Below are 23336 nucleotides of genomic sequence, written 5' to 3' on the forward strand. Positions count from 1 at the left end.
TGGAAAGGAGATTGAGACTGTTAATGAAGAGATCTTGACCGAGAAGGAGAAAAGTTTGATCATTCAAATTTCTCGCTTTCCCTTTTTATTTTTTCTTTTTTCGTAATGAGGCCCTATCACATTAAATGTATTTCATATAGGTTCCGATTCATTAGGTTCCCATTAAAAACCTCATCTTAATTAGGAAATTAAGGACTATTTACCTTACTTTATCTTCTGTCTATACATCAAATCACAATAACATATATTAATGGAAGATAATCACTCCGGATCAAATCTTTTTAAATAAATAAATTGTCTTCTCTAATTATGAAAAAGGTTGTACCTACATGTGTAGTACCATATACAGTATCTTACTATGCGGACTAGGCTGTTATTATATTGGGAGTTAAATTATGTAATTAATTTTCGATTCCTATTATTGTTTTTTTATAGGGAATAAGATAATATATTCATGTGACCGAAAGATGTACGGTCGTACGTACAAGATCAAGTTTGAGGGATTCGAAGACCCCACATATTACATCACATGCTCATTATTCACGTTACTCGATCTTCTGTCTATACATCAAATCAAAGCGCAAAATCAAGAATTTAGAACTCAATAACATATATTAATGGAAGATATATATATAATCACTCCGGATCAAATCTTTTTAAATAAATAAATTGTCTTCTCTTGTAATAACCTCATCTTCCACTTACTAGTTATTGAATTTTCTGGTTTTATCACAAATTTATAGTGGCAAATACTTTGTTTAAAAAAATTGAGGTGTGCTCTTTGTGTTTCAAGCATTAAGAGAGGTAGTGCGACACTAGTTGTATTTTACTCTACATGTTGATAGATGGTGGTGTACCAGCTCCAGAAGAAAAGAAAGAAAAATATCTCACTCTCTCCCTCTCTGCCGAAACCAGCAACCAAAACAGAGCATTCCTTCTCCAAGCTTGTTCTCGCTCCACAGGCCTTCGAATCGACCCAGACCACGTTCCACAGCTTCGCCTCTTCCTTTCGCAGCTGCCGGTAACAGCCTTTCGCCGTCTCGTGGGCCGTACACGGCGGTGGAGCACGAGGCCGGTTTACCCCCGTTTTGATTTCAAGCTTGATATCTCAAGTTACCATTCACCACTCCTCACCAAACTCCATCCACAAGCTCACCTCAACGTCCTGAAGCTCCCAGAAGTGGCCTTGCACGGCGGCGCTACTCGTGGTGGCGGCTGGAAGCCAGACCCGATCAAATCGAAAACCAAAGCTTCGATCGACATATCTCGCGCTACAGGATGTTGTTTTGAGTGTTTCTTGAACTGGTGAACTCAGAGTGAGGATCTGAACAACTTTCCAGAAGGCATCGAGGCCTGAAATTGAAGTTTTTACGTCGATCGGAGCCCTCGCCGGATTCTGCAAAATTCTGCAAATTTTCCGACCACCGAAGCTTTCGATCGGTATATCTCGAGCTACAGACCATATTTTTCTGTGATTCTTGAACCAATGCGTTCGTCTTGAGTTTCTTAACAACTCTCTAGAAGGAATCGAAGCCTGAAATTGAAGTTTTGACGTCGAAATCAAGCCTTGCCGGATTCTGCAAATTTCGCCGGATTCTGGAAATTTTCCGGCCACCTCGACTGTTCTAGGTAATTTCCGACCACTTCCTTTCGTTTTCAGACTTCATGCTAGTTATGAAAGTGGATCAACTCGTCATTTTGAACAAGTTTGTAGTTGACGACTTTTGCATCGGAGGTGGTTGACCGCCGCGTTGACCGCCGTTGACCGCCCACTGACCGCCGCTTGTGGCGGCGTATTCGACCATATTTTGAGTTTTTATTATCTAGGTGATGATCTACGCATCCTTACGAGCGTTTTGATATATAACATGGTCATGTTAGAAAAAGTTGATAAATAGTGGATTTACGTTTTTACGTTACTATTTACGGTTTTTACGTTTTATCTTCGGTTTACGATCTGTGAAGATCAGACCATCGGTTTTACTTCAAATTTTAGTATGTTGATCGTATGACTGTCCCGATGACTTTGTGAGGTCACGGGCGAAGATCCGACCGTTGGATCTTCGTATAATTGAGAAATAGTTATTCGGAAGGCGATTCGTGAGAATCCGACCGTCGGATTTTCATATAATTTTGTGGAGATGTTAGTAAGGGCGATTCAGGAAGATCTGACCGTTGGATCTTCGTGATAATTTTGGAGGATGATCCTAAGGGCGATCCGTGAGGATCCGACCGTTGGATCATCATTAAATTCAGATCCGACCGTTGGATCATCGTTTAATTTGAATCCGACCGTTGGATCATCATTATATTCAGATCTGACCGTTGGATCGTCGTTTAATTACATTTATGAGTTGTTGGCTAAGTTAAGATCATTATTGGATTAGGTTATTGACGGTTTGAGTTGGTGGACGATTGTGGATCGTATTTTGAGCTGAATTGAAGACGCAGCGGGATTATCGAGGTGAGTAAACCTCACGTGGTTCATATTACGAACCGAATAAATTTAATTACCTTATTTTGTCGTAATTGCGTGAAAATATTTATGGAATAAATATTTGTTTTAAAATCATATGGACTTGATCAACTACGGTCCATGGGTAAGTAAAATGATTTTTACTATACAAATGAATTTCTCAGTTTTATTGCATGTGAACTATAGTTGGTATTAGTGATTATCCCTGAGCGGATAATTACGTATATATATATTTACGTGATTATATGTGAATGGTGTGACATTGAAGAGTGTGGAATTGGGATGATTAAATTATTATGAATTGACATGTGACTTACCATATTTTTATGTGATGAACATGATTGATGAGTTCTTGTTAATATTCAAGATTTACATTGGAGGATGTATAGAGTTGGAGAAAGTAGGATTCTGAGGACGAGGTGTCCGAAGTTCGACGGTTAAGGATAACCGGAGTGTTTGTGTACTGAGGACGGGGATGTCCAAGGTGCGACGGTTTATTATTAACCGAAGTTGTGTACTGAGGACGGGGATGTCCAAGGTGCGACGGTTTATTATTAACCGAAGTTGTGTGCTGAGGACGGGGATGTCCAAAGCGCGACGGTTTATTATTAACCGAAGTATATGGTGCTGAGGACGGGGATGTCCAAAGCGCGACGGTTATAGTGTTAACCGAAGTATTTTTGCCGTTGCTTGACCCTAGGCCAAGGTGTCAGAGGTAACGAGGCAGTTAGAGCTCTAACGTGTTATGGGATGGGACCCAAGTGGTGATAGTGTTGTGAGATAGGACCAAAGTGGTGATATTGAATGGGTTTGACGTTTGCGTCGTGGATGTTGAGATTGTTGGTTGTGTTGTTGAGTTATAAGAATTGTAATTTAAAATCAACAGTTCTTTCTTGTTTACTCATACTGGCTGTAAAAAGCTTACCGGGTTTTGTGTTGTTGCAACTCCCGGTACACTATTCAAATTGTGTAGCGGGAAATCCTACAGGTCAGGAGAACCAGGACGGTGATCGGGCTGCTTAGAGTTGTGTTATGTGAATTACAGCATTATATTGTGAGGTTTGTTATGCTCATTTAGAGCTTTGCAATTTTACTTTGTAAGAGTGAATTGTAATAATTAACTCGAGGTTTTCGAGTTTTTGTGTTGAGTGGCGAGTGGTGTGTTTGTTTGTGAGAAAAAAATTCAGAACGTTATTTGTATTAATTGTTTATTCATGTTTCGGATTTGAATTGGTTATTCAAAATTCGGGGCGTGACAGTTTGGTATCAGAGCGTAAGGTGCATATTTGGTGATGTGTCAATACTTTCCGAGTGATGGCCCGTCTGCAGCGGATCCCCATCGTGTGCTCTTCGGTATTGGCTAAGTCATTGGGTATGTGTGAGTGTTAGGAGTCGTTTAGGCCGCTAAGTAGTCTTAGGAACGTGAATACTTTTCTTGTAGTATCGACTTGGTTAATATGGACTAGTATTGACTTATACTATGTTGAGTGTTATACATGTATTAACCAAACATACTATGCTTCCTAGGTAATGGAAATTCCGAGGGGTGGGCCTAGACGTCGTGGTGGGGGTGTAAGAGAAGGTAGAACTGGTGATAGGGACAGGTTCCGTCCCATAGAGGAGCTTTATGATGATGATGTAGAGTCTTCTATCGGTGTACAACCTACTCCGCCCATGGGTGAAATGGCTGACCCTGGTCGTCTGTTGAGATTGGCTAGAGACATTAATCATCTGGGAGCAGCCAAGTTTCATGGAAGCATGGATTACATGGTGGCTGATCAATGGGTCGAGGATATGGAGAATTATTTCGAGATGATGGACTGTAATGAGATTGAAAAGAGGAAGTTAGCCACTTTCATGCTAAAGGGTGAGGCTAGGGTGTGGTGGAATTGTATGCAAAAGACCATTGATGTGACCACCCTGACTTGGGATGGTTTTGTGAGACTATTCCGAGAGAAGTACTTTCCAGCTTCAGTGAGAGAAAAATTGGAACGGGAGTTCCTCTCACTAACACAAGGGAAGATGACGGTGACAGAGTATGAGGCAGAGTTCTCTAGACTATATAGGTTTGTGAAATCAATGGATGCTGAGGATTTGGCCAAGAAGTTTCAGCGGGGGTTGAATGCTTCCATTGAGCGTGATGTGGCCATTTTGGAACTGAAGGTCATGAAGGAAATTCTAGCAAAGGCTCTGATCATTGAGCAACAGAACTTGATTCATAAGGAGAAGGAAACAGCTGAGAGGGATTTTCAGGGAAAGGGAAAGGCAGTGGCAGGTAACAGTGGATCCAGAGACTTTAGGGGTGGATACTGGAAGAGACAAAAGACTCAGTTCCACCATCAGGCCCCAGCTAGAGTAGCAGCAGCTCCTCTTCCTCCTATTCGGGCCGTACCTGTCAGACAAGTTGCAGCTGCAGCGCCTGTGAGATGTTATAACTGCGATGAGTTGGGTCATCTCTCTAGGGCTTGCACTAAACCCAGGGCTAAGGGATGCTTTCGTTGCGGACAGACTGGACACCTTGCCAAGGACTGTACTCGACCCCGTGTTGGAGGACAGGGTAATCAGCAAAGGCTCTTACCTCCAGTACCAGCTAGAGTCTTTGCAATCGGTCAGAGAGGCACTGGGGTGGAAGGTACTTTATCTGTTTATAACTATCTTGCTAGAGTATTGTTTGATACGGGAGCCTCCCACTCTTTCATATCTAGTTCAGTAGTGGATGTGTTGGGATTGATTGTCATGCCTCTTACTAGATCATTATGTGTTACATCACCTCTGGGTGTGTCTCTTGAGCTGGATATGTTTTGTGATGATTGCCCTATTGGGATAGGTGGTAGAGAGTTCTCTGCATCATTGATTGTGATTCCGGATCACACATATGATGTGATTTTGGGTATGGATTGGTTGAGCCCGAACCATGCATTGATTGATTGCTTTAGGATGATTGTATCCTTCCGTATTCCTGGACAACCGGTGTTTCATTACCGTTGTCTGAGGTCCGACGTTGCCATGAGGGCAGGGATTTTGGCTCATATTGAGTCAGGGAGTAGTATTTCTGAGATTACAGGGATTCCTGTAGTTTCAGAATATGCTGATGTGTTTAAGGAGATACCAGGGTTACCTCCAAAAAGGGTAATGGACTTCTCCATTGATGTGATACCAGGTACTGCCCCTGTATCGAAAGCACCCTATCGGATGGCTCCAGCTGAACTTCAGGAGTTGAAGGTTCAGATTGATGGATTACTGACTCAAGGGTTCATACAGGCTAGTGTATCTCCTTGGGGTGCACCAGTGTTGTTTGTGAAGAAAAAGGATAATTCACTTCGATTATGTGTGGATTATCGGCAGCTGAACAAGGTGACCATCAAGAACAGGTATCCTTTACCTAGGATTGATGACTTGTTCGATCAGCTTAGAGAGGCTACTGTGTTCTCAAAGATTGACTTGAGATCTGGATATCACCAGTTAAGGGTGAAGGATGAGGATATTCCAAAGACGGCGTTCAGAACTAGGTATGGACATTATGAGTTCCTTGTCATGCCTTTTGGTCTAACTAATGCACCAGCAGCATTCATGGACTTGATGAACCGCACGTTCAGTCCCTACTTGGACCAGTTTGTAGTAGTTTTCGTGGACGACATTTTGATTTATTCAAAGTCGTCTGGTGACCATGAGAAGCATTTGCGAATTATACTACAGACATTAAGAGAAAAGAAATTGTTTGCCAAACTCGAGAAGTGCGATTTTTGGCAGAAGGAAGTCAAGTTCCTTGGTCACGTAGTTTCGAAGGATGGAGTTTCTGTGGACCCTTCGAAGGTTGAAGCGGTGATGAGTTGGAGTCGCCCCACTACTGTTACAGAGATCCGTAGCTTCCTCGGATTAGCAGGTTACTACAGGCGCTTCATTGAGGGGTTTTCTAGTATCGCTTCAGCTTTGACTAAGTTGACACGGAAGGACACTCAGTTTGTATGGACGGATGAGTGTGAGAAGGCTTTCAACGAGCTGAAAACCCGGTTGACTACGGCACCAGTGTTGACTATTCCTACTAGCAGAGGTGGTTTAGTTATCTACAGTGATGCATCTCATCAGGGTTTGGGGTGTGTGTTGATGCAGAATGGTTGTGTTGTTGCTTATGGCTCTAGACAACTGAAGGTTCATGAGCGGAATTACCCCACTCATGATCTAGAGCTAGCTGCAGTGGTGTTTGCCTTGAAAATTTGGAGACACTATCTGTATGGTGAGAAGTTTGAACTCTTTTCAGATCATAAGAGTCTGAAATATCTATTCTCCCAAAAGGAGTTGAACATGAGGCAGAGGAGATGGATGGAGCTCATCAAAGACTATGATTTCACTTTGGAGTATCATCCTGGAAAGGCCAATGTAGTGGCAGATGCTTTGAGTAGGAAGCCCCGAGTAATCATGGCATCGCTTATGGTACAGGAGTGGCTCATGTTGGAAGCTGCATCCGAATTTGATCTTATGCCCACAAGAGGTGGACATGAAATCTTTCTCGGTAGTATGACCTTACAGTCTACCTTGATTTCCAGGATCATTCAGGGGCAGACACTTGATGAGTTTGCCCAGGCGAGGATTGCAGAGATGACTGCTAATCCTGATGTGGAGGGCCCTTCTGAGTGGGCTACTAGAGCAGATGGGGGGTTGAGATTTCGAGGAAGATTGTATGTTCCAAGTGTTGATAACCTCAAGGAGGAGGTCATGCGGGAAGCTCATAGATCTCGATACACGATACATCCAGGTGGTACTAAAATGTATATGGACCTACGAAGACAATTTTGGTGGTATGGAATGAAGAGGGATGTGGCGGAACATGTGTCGAAGTGTCTTACATGTCAGCGAGTGAAGGCAGAACATCAGAGGCCTGCAGGGATGCTACAACCATTACCGATTCCGGTGTGGAAATGGGAAGATATCTCCATGGACTTTGTGACTGGATTGCCTAGGTCCAGGCAAGGTTATGACTCAATTTGGGTGATTGTGGACCGATTGACGAAGTCTGCACACTTCCTTCCTGTGGCAAAAACTTACTCAGGGGATGCGTTGTGTAAGTTGTACGTGAATGAGATAGTAAGGCTGCATGGTGTGCCTGTTACAATTGTTTCTGATCGGGATGCTCGTTTCACTTCAGAATTTTGGCGTAGATTCCATAAGGCATTGGGCACAGCTTTAGCTATGAGCACCGCATTTCATCCACAGACAGATGGGCAAACTGAGAGAGTGAATCAGGTGATGGAGGATATGCTTAGAGCTTGTGTGATGGACTTTAAGGGAAGTTGGGCGGATCACCTACCATTGATAGAGTTTGCCTACAACAACAGTTATCACGCCAGCATCGGCATGGCCCCGTATGAGGCTCTTTATGGTAGGCCATGTAGAACTCCTATCTGTTGGACAGAAGTAGGGGAGAAGGGACTCTTTGGTCCTGCACTTGTTCTGGAGACTACAGAGAAGATCACTACTATTCGGGATAGGATCCAAATAGCACAAAGTAGACAGAAGAGTTATGCAGACTTAAAGAGAAGACTAGTTGAGTTCAAGACGGGTGATTACGTGTTCTTGAAGGTCTCACCTATGAAAGGCGTAATGAGATTTGGCAAGAAGGGAAAACTCGCACCAAGGTATGTTGGACCCTTTGAGATTCTAGAAAGGGTTGGGAAAGTGGCATATCGTCTTGCCTTACCAGTTAGCATGTCTGGTGTACACAATGTCTTTCATGTGTCTATGCTCAGGAAGTACGTCCGAGATGAGTCCCATGTAATTGATCATGGTACGATTGAGGTAAACACGGATGTAACCTTTGTGGTTGAACCTGTTCGTATCTTAGATAGGTCTACGAAGAAGCTTCGTAGGAAAGAGGTTAATCTTGTGAAGGTGCTGTGGAGTCATCATGACGAGGGCGATGCATCATGGGAGTTAGAGTCTGACATGAGAGTGAAGTATCCACAGCTCTTTGGGGAGTTGAGTACTTGAATTTCGGGACGAAATTCCTTTAAGGGGGGTAGATTGTAATAACCTCATCTTCCACTTACTAGTTATTGAATTTTCTGGTTTTATCACAAATTTATAGTGGCAAATACTTTGTTTAAAAAAATTGAGGTGTGCTCTTTGTGTTTCAAGCATTAAGAGAGGTAGTGCGACACTAGTTGTATTTTACTCTACATGTTGATAGATGGTGGTGTACCAGCTCCAGAAGAAAAGAAAGAAAAATATCTCACTCTCTCCCTCTCTGCCGAAACCAGCAACCAAAACAGAGCATTCCTTCTCCAAGCTTGTTCTCGCTCCACAGGCCTTCGAATCGACCCAGACCACGTTCCACAGCTTCGCCTCTTCCTTTCGCAGCTGCCGGTAACAGCCTTTCGCCGTCTCGTGGGCCGTACACGGCGGTGGAGCACGAGGCCGGTTTACCCCCGTTTTGATTTCAAGCTTGATATCTCAAGTTACCATTCACCACTCCTCACCAAACTCCATCCACAAGCTCACCTCAACGTCCTGAAGCTCCCAGAAGTGGCCTTGCACGGCGGCGCTACTCGTGGTGGCGGCTGGAAGCCAGACCCGATCAAATCGAAAACCAAAGCTTCGATCGACATATCTCGCGCTACAGGATGTTGTTTTGAGTGTTTCTTGAACTGGTGAACTCAGAGTGAGGATCTGAACAACTTTCCAGAAGGCATCGAGGCCTGAAATTGAAGTTTTTACGTCGATCGGAGCCCTCGCCGGATTCTGCAAAATTCTGCAAATTTTCCGACCACCGAAGCTTTCGATCGGTATATCTCGAGCTACAGACCATATTTTTCTGTGATTCTTGAACCAATGCGTTCGTCTTGAGTTTCTTAACAACTCTCTAGAAGGAATCGAAGCCTGAAATTGAAGTTTTGACGTCGAAATCAAGCCTTGCCGGATTCTGCAAATTTCGCCGGATTCTGGAAATTTTCCGGCCACCTCGACTGTTCTAGGTAATTTCCGACCACTTCCTTTCGTTTTCAGACTTCATGCTAGTTATGAAAGTGGATCAACTCGTCATTTTGAACAAGTTTGTAGTTGACGACTTTTGCATCGGAGGTGGTTGACCGCCGCGTTGACCGCCGTTGACCGCCCACTGACCGCCGCTTGTGGCGGCGTATTCGACCATATTTTGAGTTTTTATTATCTAGGTGATGATCTACGCATCCTTACGAGCGTTTTGATATATAACATGGTCATGTTAGAAAAAGTTGATAAATAGTGGATTTACGTTTTTACGTTACTATTTACGGTTTTTACGTTTTATCTTCGGTTTACGATCTGTGAAGATCAGACCATCGGTTTTACTTCAAATTTTAGTATGTTGATCGTATGACTGTCCCGATGACTTTGTGAGGTCACGGGCGAAGATCCGACCGTTGGATCTTCGTATAATTGAGAAATAGTTATTCGGAAGGCGATTCGTGAGAATCCGACCGTCGGATTTTCATATAATTTTGTGGAGATGTTAGTAAGGGCGATTCAGGAAGATCTGACCGTTGGATCTTCGTGATAATTTTGGAGGATGATCCTAAGGGCGATCCGTGAGGATCCGACCGTTGGATCATCATTAAATTCAGATCCGACCGTTGGATCATCGTTTAATTTGAATCCGACCGTTGGATCATCATTATATTCAGATCTGACCGTTGGATCGTCGTTTAATTACATTTATGAGTTGTTGGCTAAGTTAAGATCATTATTGGATTAGGTTATTGACGGTTTGAGTTGGTGGACGATTGTGGATCGTATTTTGAGCTGAATTGAAGACGCAGCGGGATTATCGAGGTGAGTAAACCTCACGTGGTTCATATTACGAACCGAATAAATTTAATTACCTTATTTTGTCGTAATTGCGTGAAAATATTTATGGAATAAATATTTGTTTTAAAATCATATGGACTTGATCAACTACGGTCCATGGGTAAGTAAAATGATTTTTACTATACAAATGAATTTCTCAGTTTTATTGCATGTGAACTATAGTTGGTATTAGTGATTATCCCTGAGCGGATAATTACGTATATATATATTTACGTGATTATATGTGAATGGTGTGACATTGAAGAGTGTGGAATTGGGATGATTAAATTATTATGAATTGACATGTGACTTACCATATTTTTATGTGATGAACATGATTGATGAGTTCTTGTTAATATTCAAGATTTACATTGGAGGATGTATAGAGTTGGAGAAAGTAGGATTCTGAGGACGAGGTGTCCGAAGTTCGACGGTTAAGGATAACCGGAGTGTTTGTGTACTGAGGACGGGGATGTCCAAGGTGCGACGGTTTATTATTAACCGAAGTTGTGTACTGAGGACGGGGATGTCCAAGGTGCGACGGTTTATTATTAACCGAAGTTGTGTGCTGAGGACGGGGATGTCCAAAGCGCGACGGTTTATTATTAACCGAAGTATATGGTGCTGAGGACGGGGATGTCCAAAGCGCGACGGTTATAGTGTTAACCGAAGTATTTTTGCCGTTGCTTGACCCTAGGCCAAGGTGTCAGAGGTAACGAGGCAGTTAGAGCTCTAACGTGTTATGGGATGGGACCCAAGTGGTGATAGTGTTGTGAGATAGGACCAAAGTGGTGATATTGAATGGGTTTGACGTTTGCGTCGTGGATGTTGAGATTGTTGGTTGTGTTGTTGAGTTATAAGAATTGTAATTTAAAATCAACAGTTCTTTCTTGTTTACTCATACTGGCTGTAAAAAGCTTACCGGGTTTTGTGTTGTTGCAACTCCCGGTACACTATTCAAATTGTGTAGCGGGAAATCCTACAGGTCAGGAGAACCAGGACGGTGATCGGGCTGCTTAGAGTTGTGTTATGTGAATTACAGCATTATATTGTGAGGTTTGTTATGCTCATTTAGAGCTTTGCAATTTTACTTTGTAAGAGTGAATTGTAATAATTAACTCGAGGTTTTCGAGTTTTTGTGTTGAGTGGCGAGTGGTGTGTTTGTTTGTGAGAAAAAAATTCAGAACGTTATTTGTATTAATTGTTTATTCATGTTTCGGATTTGAATTGGTTATTCAAAATTCGGGGCGTGACATCTCTAATTATGAAAAATGTTGTACCCACCTTGCTATGCGGACTAGGCTGTTACTATATTGGGAGTTAAATTCTGTAATTAATTTTCTATTCCTGTTATTATTATTTTTTATATAGGAAATAAGATAATATATTCATGTGACCAAAAGATTATACGACCGTACAAGATCAAGTTTGAGGGACTCGAAGACCCCACATATTACATTACATGCTCATTATTCAAAATGACTAAAATCTAAAAAGGAATACCAAAACTAAATCTCAAAAAAGAGAATGCAGAAAAATAAAACCTTACTCCTATACAATCCCTAAATCGAAGCAACAGACTTGATAAGTCTTGACGCCTAAGACCATCTCCAATGGATATGTCAAAACCACGTGGAGGTCTCTACTGGTAATAAAAGACATACCAAATTACTCCAACCCATTTGTCTTATCCTACGTGTAAATGACCTATGGACTTGGTCTGTCAAATTTGACAGAGGCAAAGAAACTGTCATTTTGCTTTTTTATTGTTTTCCCTCTCTCCCTCTCTTCTTCTCTTCAGTCTCTTTCTTCCAGACCGAAGCGCCCCTTTCTCCTTCTGTTCTTCCTCTTCACTCTCTTTCTTTCTACTAGAACCCAGACCAAAACGCAGCTATTGCAGCTGCCCAGAAATTCATGGATTTAGAAAGAAAAGCTCACCAATTGGACTAAATCAGATCAAGCCCCGACCATCAGACAAGAATAAATCGATAGAGAAGATTCTTACCTTGGTGATGGGTTGTTGGTATTGTTTGGCTCCAATTTTGCTGCAGCTGGTCAACAGTCTCTTTTCTGCGCGGGCGTGCCAGCACCGTTCGGGTGCGGTCGTCGGGGGTGTCCCTTGACCTGACTTCTTTCAAGCAATTGTGGACGAGGAGAGCACCAACCTCGTCGTGGGATTCTTTGTGCCTCGTGGTGAGGACTTTTGGTAATCTTCTTGCGTCACCAAATCGATACTCGATGTTGTAGATCGAGCAGAGCGAGAACCACCGGGAAGTAGAGAGAACTTGCTAAAGCGTGACTTTAGCTTGGCTGGGTTGCTAGGGCGTTACCCTTGCTTGGCTGGTTCTGTAACCGTTGTGGTCGCGGCACTACCGTCGGCTCCCGAGGAGACTAGGACCGAAGCACGTTGACAGAGGGTTTGGTGGCACTGAAAGTCGGCTTCTGAGAAGACTAGTACTAGGAGTGTGATCACCGGTAAGAGAAAGAGAATGAGAGGAGTTGCTCTTAGAGAGGTTTGCTCTAGAGAGAACTTAGATCATCTTAGAGATGTTGTTGTTGAATGTGAATGTGTGTTTTAGAATGAGAAGAGAATGTGTTTATATAGGGAAGAAAAAGAAGAGTGAAATGATGAGTGGAAGAAAAATAATGAAAGTGGAATATGAAAGTTATTTGTAAAATATGGAAAAGATAGAGAAATGATGAAATGAAAGCAAGGCATGAAGGTGCAACAACATGGAAGTGATGATGACCTATTAAAGAGATTGTCTTGAAAAATATATCCTAGGAAAAGAAGAAAAGCATCTAGCTTTCTTCATGTGGGTAGGAAACATGAACATGTGAATATTGAGCTGGTTTTAGGTCAGTTTCTGCCCCTTTATTCCTTCAATTATTTCTCCAACAAGACTTCAGAATGAGCTTTCGACTTCTTCATAAAAAATGTTCCACTATGAGTGTAGATCACCCTGGTAAATTTTCAGATTTTTATTCCATGTGGTTGGGCCGAAAATGCTGCTGGACCTCTTACAGGTCCAGTTTTCCAGTTTTGCTTCTGTAGAAAATTGGGCTGATTGTTTGAAGGCCTTCCACTCAAAAAAAGCTCTGGCACTCTTCATAAGAAATGATCCTTGGGCTGTCTAGAATGGATCTGCAGAGTTTCAGCTCATTTCAAGTTCATTTGGTCAGTCTGCCACCCCTCCTTCCTTGTCTAGCTCGGTTTTTTCTAGCCGAAGTAGGAAAATATGCTAAAGTTGACTTGTCATACTTCCATAGTAGGCTTTATTTAGCCTCTAAATATATATTTCGAGCTTGTCGACAATATATAGCTTGAGCCACTGATATTTGCTCAATTTCTCCAAGACGTGCCTTGTCAGGCCAAAATGTTCATTTTGGGTCCAAACAGGTATTGGTGAGATAAAGCTTATTGTGTTGACTGAAAAAGAAGCGGAAGAAGATGAAGAGCTGGAATATGGAGGATTTAATTTGTCATGGGTTGTTGGACTTGTTCTTGGAATGGGCATTGATGTTTCTGGTAAAAAACCAAATGGAGAGTTGAGAAGGAGAAATTATTTATAAATTAAGGATTCAATTTAGGCATCTGATGATGTTTCTCGTCAAAGAACCAAAAACAAAATCCAGAAGGAGAGGATAATTAAGGAATTAAGAAGGAGATGAAGAACCAGAAGGAGGATAAGAGAAAAAAGAGATAAAAGAAGGTTAATTATTTGTAGATAAAATAATTTTAAAAAGAAATAAAATATTGATATTATTTGACATATCTATTGGAGAAAAAGTTGAACAAAAATAACATTGCCACATCATCCTTCAAATTCAATTTTGACACACTTCAATTGACTATACCATTGGAGATGCTCTAAGGCATCTCTGGTGTACATCTCCATTCATCAAACCAGCACCAGCGTTGACCTAGGGCAGTACAGGTGAGAGAGAATATGGCTGTTGATTAAGAATTCTAAGACCATCTCCAATGGAGAGGTCAAAAATTTTGAGGTAAATTTGAATTTGACAGCTGATTAGGAATGGTCAATTTTGACAATTTTACACTCCAATCCATTAGTTAAAATTAACAAATATTTTATTATTATTAAAATACTACTGCACTATTGCTTTCTCTCTCCCCTCTTTCTCCTCTGTTTCTCTTCGTCTGCTGCACTATTGCTTTTTTTCTCTCCATCTTCTTCTCCTGTTTCTCTTCGTCTTCTTCTGGCTTTTCTGGGCATATCCAAGCAACCATATCAAAAGATTTGAACAGATCCAAGCAACCACAAGTCTGAATGCAAATTTAACTCTTGGTTTGATATCAATGATTCGTCTTCTTCTAACTGTCTTCCTCTCTTTTTCCCCAAATCTGAATGAAAATTTAATTTTTGGTTTGATATCAATGATTCTTGAAGGTTTGGGTATGAAGATTTGGGTATTGTAGGAAGAAACAGAAAGACGAAGGATCATGAATGACTAATCTGGGTAGCACGAAGTGAGGAGAACCGATAGAGGAGAAGGGGAGAAACAATAAAAAATTAAAATGACAGATGACCTGAGGCTGTCAAATTTGACAGATGAAACCCGAAACTGTCATCCACGGTGGATTTGAAGGATGGGTTGAAGAGGATGGAATCTGTCTTCTGTATCCGTTGGAGCTCCACGGTGGATTTTGACACCACCGTTGGAGATGCTCTAATATCCAAGAAGTGAGATAGGAGATTGATTGAGACCATCTTCACACAATAGGGGGCAAACATAATAGTGTCTGTTCCTTGTGTTTATTCATGCAGTTATGCCTTTCCATTCTTCTGTTTTCTAAGTAGAAGACTCCATCCGTGAAGTATATGGAATTTGGATGACATTCCGGAAACTCGAAAGCCGATACGCAAATAGGTTCTCCACCACCCAAAAACAAAACATCAGTTCCGATACTCTCAATCTCTACCCATTTGGGTCTACCCCTATTAGCACGCGACAACTTGTAAACTTGTATGCTCTTCTCATCAGACTCAAATCCTTTTATCCTAACCAACAATAAGTCTCCCGCGGACGATTCCACAATATATTTCCTAGCTGTACCTAAAGCAGACTTCTGGTAGGTAGTTGTTATGCCGCTGACATACATAGAGGGAAATTTATCATCTAACACGGTAAGAGCAACAAACTGGCCTTTATAATAAAGTGCATCAAGAACGCTCTGCTAAAATTCATGGTCATGATCGTAAAAGGCTTAAGGACAAAGTAACAATAACAGAGAACCACAAACTAATCTGAGGAAGAAGGAGAAGTACAGAGAAAAAGGAAGCAAGTGATATTGATAATTGGTAATTTTACAAAAATGGTTGAGACGTGACTGCTAACTAAGAAAGAGTAGCTATTTTATATTAGAAGGGAGTAGAGGCCGTTACAACAAATTGAAATGGATTCTTCCAGATACCCAAGCAGATCATGCCACGTGACCATCATGCTACGGTCAGGATTAAAACTTCATGCAAGAGATTCAAATAGTCAAGTGGAGAATAGAGTCATGCTTTAAGTGTGAGTTGTTGCTGAGATAACTTGGTTTCCACGCACAGCAGGCACAAACATTAGCCCCACTAGGCCCACTAGCACTGATATTAACCTCACTAGGCTCAGCCTAGGGCACATTAGTAGTAGACAAAGCTTCAGATACACCACTGCACATAATAGCCTCACTGTGCATAGCCTTTGGCATATTAGTCTTTGGCACATTAGCATTAGTCACATCAGACTCATCACCGGTCACATTAGACTTGGTCTGCACATCACACTCATCTTGAACCTCTTCATTCTCTATTACTTTAACACGCTCAACGCTAACGATGTATCACCTATTTGAGTCCAAGTAGCATCTGCTGAATTAAAATGAGCTAGATAGGTTTGAGGATAAAGCCTATATTGTACTAGAACCTCATAAACATTGGGATTCAAACAAGGGTCAGCCGACAACGCAACCTGATAAATGCGCGTATAGGGAGAATCCAATCTATCCTGTACTGCATCTGTAGGTTCTATGATTGGTGGAGGGCTAATAGTATCTCCGGTAAAAGGGTTCAAGAAGGTCAGAACCAACTTGTCATTATAAGCTAACCAACCATGGGTGGAATATAATTCAACTCCCTTTTTGTTGTAATAAGGCACATAGCTCAACTGCCTCAGAATACCTCCCTGCAGCGAGATACTAAAGAAGGCAGCATTGCTTTTGTTGCGGTTTCTAGTAATCTGCATCAGCATAGGAAGCTGTTTGTGGCAAAATTTCATCCATTAATTGCTGTTTATGTTGTTTAGCGGCGGATTGCCAATGCTTGCAAACTGCACCGAACTGGATGTAGTCACAGATGAGTACCAATTTGTCTAGTATCAATTCCAAAAGCTCACTTGGAAGACATGCCCAACCTGCGGAAACTGAGGATTCTTTCCTTTTTATTTGGTGTGATTCAAATACGACTGCCTCTACCATTGTTCTAATTGAATTTCTACCCTAAACGCCCAAATATCTCACGAAGAACTCCGCATATTGGTTAACCCTTTGTTCCTGAGGTGAGAATCTATAAACAAATCATAATGTGTGTGTATGTGTAGGTTCATATCTATTATATAAAGCAACATTCCCAACAATATGGTTAAATTTTGGCAAAAAATCACAAATAATTACTGAGTTATGACTCATTCGACACTTAACTCACTGTATTTTCAACAATATCACTTAACTCACTGCCGTTAATTCTACCGTTAGAAGCGGTTAAAATTGAGGGTATATTTGTCAAAACGCTTAAAAATACATTTTTTAACTTTAAAAAAATTCAAAATTTATCAGATTTTTTTTTTCAATTTTTTTAAATTTCTGGAATTTTTAATAAAAAAGGATTTTATTTTAATTTAAATATAATTTTAAAAAAATATACCCTCAATTTTTAAAGTTAGAAATGCATTTTTTTAGTGTTTAGACAAATATGCCCTCAATTTTAATGGTTTTTAACGGTAGAATTAACAACAGTGAGTTAAGTGAAAGACAAATGTAAAAGTGAGTGAGTTAAGTGATATTGTTGAAAATGCAGTGAGTTAAGTGTCAAATGGGTCATAACTCAGTGATCATTTGTGATATTTCTCCTTAAATTTTTGAAACTCCTATTATGCCCTTTATTGATTGAATTGTTTAAAAAATAAAAATGATATTACAAGCAGATGTGAGATCTTAGAATTTCGGATTGTTTTTTTTTTTTTTTGATTTGTCAATCACACGGTGTCCTCAAAGGCTTCCTAGGCCCAGAGACTAATCCGTGCTCGGGGGATCTTGTCAGAACGCTTCCTCCCCCCTGGTCACCAAGAATATTGTTTGGCTCCAATTTTGCTGCAGCTGGTCAACAGTCTCTTTTCTGCGCGGGCGTGCCAGCACCGTTCGGGTGCGGTCGTCGGGGATGTCCCTTGACCTGACTTCTTTTCAAGCGATTGTGGACGAGGAGAGCACCAACCTCGTCGTGGGATTCTTTGTGCCTCGTGGCGAGGACTTTTGCTGAGCTTCTTGTTAACACAATCGATACTCAATATTGTAGATCGAGCAGAGCGACATCACCGGGAAATGTTGAGATCTTGCTAAAGCGTGACTTTAGCTTGGCTGGGTTGCTAGGGCGTTACCCTTGCTTGGCTGGTTCTGTAACCGTTGTGGTCGCGGCACTACCGTCGGCTCCCGAGGAGACTAGGACCGAAGCACGTTGACAGAGGGTTTGGTGGCACTGAAGGTCGGCTTCTGAGAAGACTAGGACTAGGAGTGTGATCACCGCTAAGAGAAAGAGAAAGAGAGGGAGAGGAGTTGCTCTTAGAGAGGTTTGCTCTAGAGAGAACTTAGATCATCTTAGAGATGTTGTTGTTGTGTTGTGAATGTGTGTTTTAGAATGAGAAGAGAAGGTGTTTATATAGGGAAGAAAAAGAAGAGTGAAATGATGAGTGGAAGAAAAATAATGAAAGTGGAATATGAAAGTGATTTGTAAAATATGGAAAAGATAGAGAAATGATGAAATGAAAGCAAGGCATGAAGGTGCAACAACATGGAAGTGATGATGATCTATTAAAGAGATTGTCTTGAAAAATATATCCAAGGAAAAGAAGAAAAGCATCTAGCTTTCTTCATGTGGGTAGGAAACATGAACATGTGAATATTGAGCTGGTTTTAGGTCAGTTTCTGCCCCTTTATTCCTTCAATTATTTCTCCAACAAGCATTCCGAATTTCACTATGACCTCTTCATAAAAAATGTTCCATTATGAGTGTAGATCACCCTGGAAAAATTTCAGAATTTTTGGTATAGTGGTTGGGCCGAAAACGCTGCTGGACCTCTTACAGGTCCAGTTTTCCAGTTTTGCTTCTGCAAAAGATTGGACTGATTGTTTGAAGGCCTTCCACTCAAAAACATCTCTGGCACTCTTCATAAGAAATGATCCTTGGGCTGTCTAGAATGGATCTGGAAAGTTTCAGCACATTTCGATTTCATTTGGTTAGTCTGCCACCCCTCCTTCCTTGTCTAGCTCGGTTTTTTCCTAGCCGAAGTAGGAAAATATGCTAAAGTTGACTTGTCATACTTCCATAGTAGGCTTTATTTAGCCTCTAAATATATATTTCGAGCTTGTCGACAATATATAGCTTGAGCCACTGACATTGGCTCAATTTCTCCAAGACACGCCTTGTCAGGCCAAAATGTTCATTTTGGGTCCAAACATTGCCCCCCAGACCTCGAAGTCAAAGGTCCTCGTCTTGACTAAAGAGGTCTTGAATCAGCACTCCTCTTATAATGTTGTTGCTCCAAAGCCATTTGTATTGGCTTGACTGTTTCCATATAGGCCTCTAAATAGGCCATAAAGCTTGAATGCCACTATTGAATTGCCTTTGACATGAACTGACGCTTCCTTTGCCAACTTTATTGCCCCCCATGGATCTAGCGAAACTTGGGCAGGTTGTAGGCAATCAAAACTTTTGCGTGCCCCCCATGCGAAGGAGACTGCTTTTGATCGCGAATGAGGATCCTTCTCTTCCTTGGTGGTAGCTTCGCCATGTGTATAGCAACAAGTATCTGCCTTGTTTGCTGGCTCTCTGTTGATTTTTTCAAATGTAGGTGTTGGAGCCGCTTTCCTGGCTAGATCAAGGCCTATAGTACTTGGCGAAATAAGATGCAAAATAGCAAACTGTTTGCTTTCATTTAATCCTTCGCGAGTCTTATGCCAAAGAGGATGATTGGATCATGGCTATCGTCATCAAGACGTGTGATCAATTGAAACCACCATATTTTGCTGCAACTTTAGCATCTAAAACCGCATCGGTTTTAATCATGTTTTAAAAAACATCAGGCCACTATGCTGGCCCTGCGGTGATAGGAAAAGGTGGAATATCTTCACTGTCGCCTTAGATGCGATTCTCAAGATGGAATAATGACTCATTAATTATCAACTAGGGCCACTCACTGGCCCAGCTAATAAATTAATCTCCAAACATATTTGAGCTATAAATCAAAGCGTATTGGAGAAGTATCTTCACTGTCGCCTTAGATGCGATTCTCAAGATGGAATAATGACTCATTAATTATCAACTAGGGCCACTCACTGGCCCAGCTAATAAATTAATCTCAAAACATATTTGAGCTATAAATCAAAGCGTATTGGAGAAGTATCTTCACTGTCGCCTTAGATGCGATTCTCAAGATGGAATAATGACTCATTAATTATCAACTAGGGCCACTCACTGGCCCAGCTAATAAATTAATCTCCAAACATATTTGAGCAAAAAATCAAAGCGTATTGGAGAAGTATCTTCACTGTCGCCTTAGAGGCGATTCTCAAGATGGAATAATGACTCATTAATTATCAACTAGGGCCACTCACTGGCCCAGCTAATAAATTAATCTCCAAACATATTTGAGCTATAAATCAAAGCGTATTGGAGAAGTATTCCTTGCGACCTAGAAATGGCATCCAAGAAACCATTCGTTATCGATCAGGCAGATGAAATCACTGAGAAAGCCGCATTCGCCTGGCGAACTAACATGAGTGTTCGATGTAGAAGTCAGAACGGAGAGGAGAGAAGTCGACTGATGGGCTTTGGTGGCGGTGATAGTCAAGCGAGTCTGGGTCCCACACCTCGCGATCGTTTGCCAGATGATGCTATGGCCTATTATGGGCTTCCCATCCGCCGTCCCATAGCGGCTCTTCGGCAGGTGCCTGGTGATTTTAGCAGTTGGGGACCAAGGAGGAAAGTGGGCTACTGGCCTACCGTCGCTCCCGAGGAAAATATTTGGTATCAGGAGAATCGAGCGAGAGATTTGGCCCGATGGGATGCGGTGGGTATCACCCAAACCATCGATCTATGCTTCTGTCTTCCCAATAATACTAGCCCTGCACCGCTAGCTGCCGCTCTTTGCTTCTGGAACACCTCCAGCAATACATTCGATTTCCGATTTGGGCAGATGAGCATAACTCTGCTGGATGTTCTTACCATCACGGGGTTGCCCATTGACTTTGACCCCTATGTGCATGGTCAGTTTGATGGCACTCAATTTTCTTTGAGAATGGATATGGCTGGTCGAGGGCATCACAGCAGATCCTACCCATCCTGGCGCGAATATTACTGCACCCGGCGTGACCATACAGGAGGTATCGCATTCCTGGAATTCTGGCTTTGCAAATTTATCTTTTGCACTTCTTCCAACAAACCTACTGGACCTTGGAATTCTCTGGCCACTGCTCTTTACAGTGGTATTTGCGTTGGCCTTGGGCAACCTGTATTGGGTGCGTTATATCGCTCCCTTTATAGAGCCGTAATGCGCCCATTTGATACCGAAATTAGTGGCCCCTTCTGGATCCTTGCCTTTTGGCTGCAGATTTATTTCCCTCTCTTCCGTCGCGGTGATATTCCAAAGGAACCTCCAGTTGATTCCCTTTTGGGGAACTGGCTTTGCCGCAACGTAAGGTATCGAGCTCCACCCTACTCCGAGTGTTTTATTTACTTGTACTTGTTGGGAGAGATGCCGGACCCAAAAATGGTCATTTCTAGGCGATTCCCTCCTCCCCTTGATGATGGCTTTCTGCCCAGTGGACGGGATCATAGCGAAAGAGCCTTCCTGACCTTTCGTCGCGCCATCTCCTGCTTGGATATTCGTCTTGCCACTGAACGCGTAAGTTATGAGCTCTATGCCCCTAACCATTTTGCTCGCCAATTTGGGTTGGCCCAGTTGGTACCCTGGCCTCTGGTTGATTCTGCCAATTACTACACCTCTTGGCGGAGATTATCCCCACCTGGGTCTGCCCCCTTTTAGAGTCAGTTTACTTTGATAGTGATTCCCCCTTGGGTCAGAGCGCTGTACCCCCTCAACGATGTCGACGATGATTATGCTGATTGGTGGAAAAAAATGTCCGTGAACTGTTGGGACCTGCCACATGACGAACTCTTCGTCCTGATCTTTCGTGGCATGAGTAGTCCTGGTCCGGAGGACCGCAAGATTCTTGAGCGCTTCTCCAACCCTGCAGCACAACCCCCCCGACCTATTCTACCTTCTCGCTCATCGCGTCCAGGGATACAAATCCACGAGCCTAGGCCAACAGTAAGTTTTTGTCTTTCTTCACCATTCTTTTTTCTTGTGTTGATTTTCTCGCTCTTATTCCTGAGTGTGTTTTGCAGCAAACTACCTGGAGCAGGATAGCCTCTGTTCAGGCGGAGAAACAAAAGGCAATAGCAGAGGAGACTTCTGAGGGAGAGTCTTCGCATGATGAAGATCCCGCTGAGGTAATTTAGTTAAGAATGATCCCAAACTTGTATATTTGGTGCTTCCCCCCGTTTTGAGTTATGAATCTTTTCTCGTACAGGCCACTGCTGTCTTTGCTTGCAAACGCGATCGAGCTCAATTCGTCGAAGAGAGTTTTGAAGATGACGAACCTCTGGGAATGCGATTGGTAAACTCCGACCCCGTCTTATCCTTTTTAAATTTTAGAATCTGGGCAGGATCTTCACTATGTATCTTTTGACAGGTCCGTCAAAGGACCACTAATCCCTCTCGCCTGAGCGAGGCTGGACCCTCAGCCACTGCAGAAAAGCCAACTCTCTCGCTAGTTCAAGCATCAACTAACCCCGTGGCGCCTCTTCCGTCTCCCACATCTACAGAGCATCTGCAAGGTCCTACCATTCTAATAATGATCTCCGATGACGACTCCTCGGAGCATGAAAGTGTGGAAAGCCACTCTGAGGATTCTGCCGCTTATGAGGAACTGATGACGACAGAGATTCTCGCGGCACTAAAGGTCCAAGAGGTGAATGAAGTGAGGCCTCTTCCTCTTGGTGACCACGTACCAGATATTGACCCGACAACTCGAGAGGTAAGCCACTGTTGGCCAATGCTTTCCATTTCCCTTTTGATCCAACCCCACTCTCTGACATTTCTGAATCTAACCAGGATTCTGTTTGTACCGAGGAGGTGGCTACAAACGCTGAGGGTCCTATCGGTAGGACAGTCGCCCAAGAGATGAAAAATGATACTGACGGTGGTGGTGCCCCCCAAGTCTTGCGAATAAATGAGACAACCGTCGAAGCCGAGGGCCCTGTGCTTGAATCTGCTCCACTTGCCCATGGTGAGCCGCGAGTTGAGTTTCCAGATTCTCCCGCGGCTGAAGGGACAGACCAACCTATTGAAGATGAAGAAACTGAGGAAGTTGTCCACCCTTTTGCATTGGTGGTTCGTGATCCTGTGGCGCCTCCGCCGCCTCCTACCAGATTCGAGAGATTGATGAGGGTGTTAGAGGTAACTCCTCCTTCTGCTGTGGATGAGGCTAAGATGGTGCTTCACGAACATCTGGGTCCTCAGGTATTGGAGACTGACATCCTCTCGCGAGTCTTGGAAGCCCTAAGGTATCTTTGCCAGGAGAAGGCATTGACCCTGCAGCAATTTAGTGCCATTGACGATCTGCTGAATGAACTTGGTGAGGCCCGCCAACGTCAACCGGCCGCGAACGCCCAGGCTCACGACACTCGAGAGGCTTTGAATAGCC

General features: G+C 42.6%; 1 protein-coding gene and 1 long non-coding RNA gene across 3 annotated transcripts in view; one reads left to right on the plus strand and one right to left on the minus strand.

Annotated features, from left to right (window-relative positions):
• LOC133728843 (DNA polymerase eta) overlaps window positions 1–23336 on the minus strand; it is a 106085-nt gene that overhangs the window by 52142 nt on the left and 30607 nt on the right. The gene's annotated exons all lie outside the window — the stretch shown is intronic.
• LOC133731504 (uncharacterized) lies at window positions 22035–22443 on the plus strand. The gene is made up of 3 exons (XR_009856693.1): window positions 22035–22080; window positions 22161–22247; window positions 22323–22443. It is a non-coding gene; the product is annotated as an uncharacterized LOC133731504 (long non-coding RNA).

Source organism: Rosa rugosa, chromosome 2 (genome assembly GCF_958449725.1).
Source record: "Rosa rugosa chromosome 2, drRosRugo1.1, whole genome shotgun sequence".
In the NCBI taxonomy this organism is placed as follows: Eukaryota; Viridiplantae; Streptophyta; class Magnoliopsida; order Rosales; family Rosaceae; genus Rosa; species Rosa rugosa.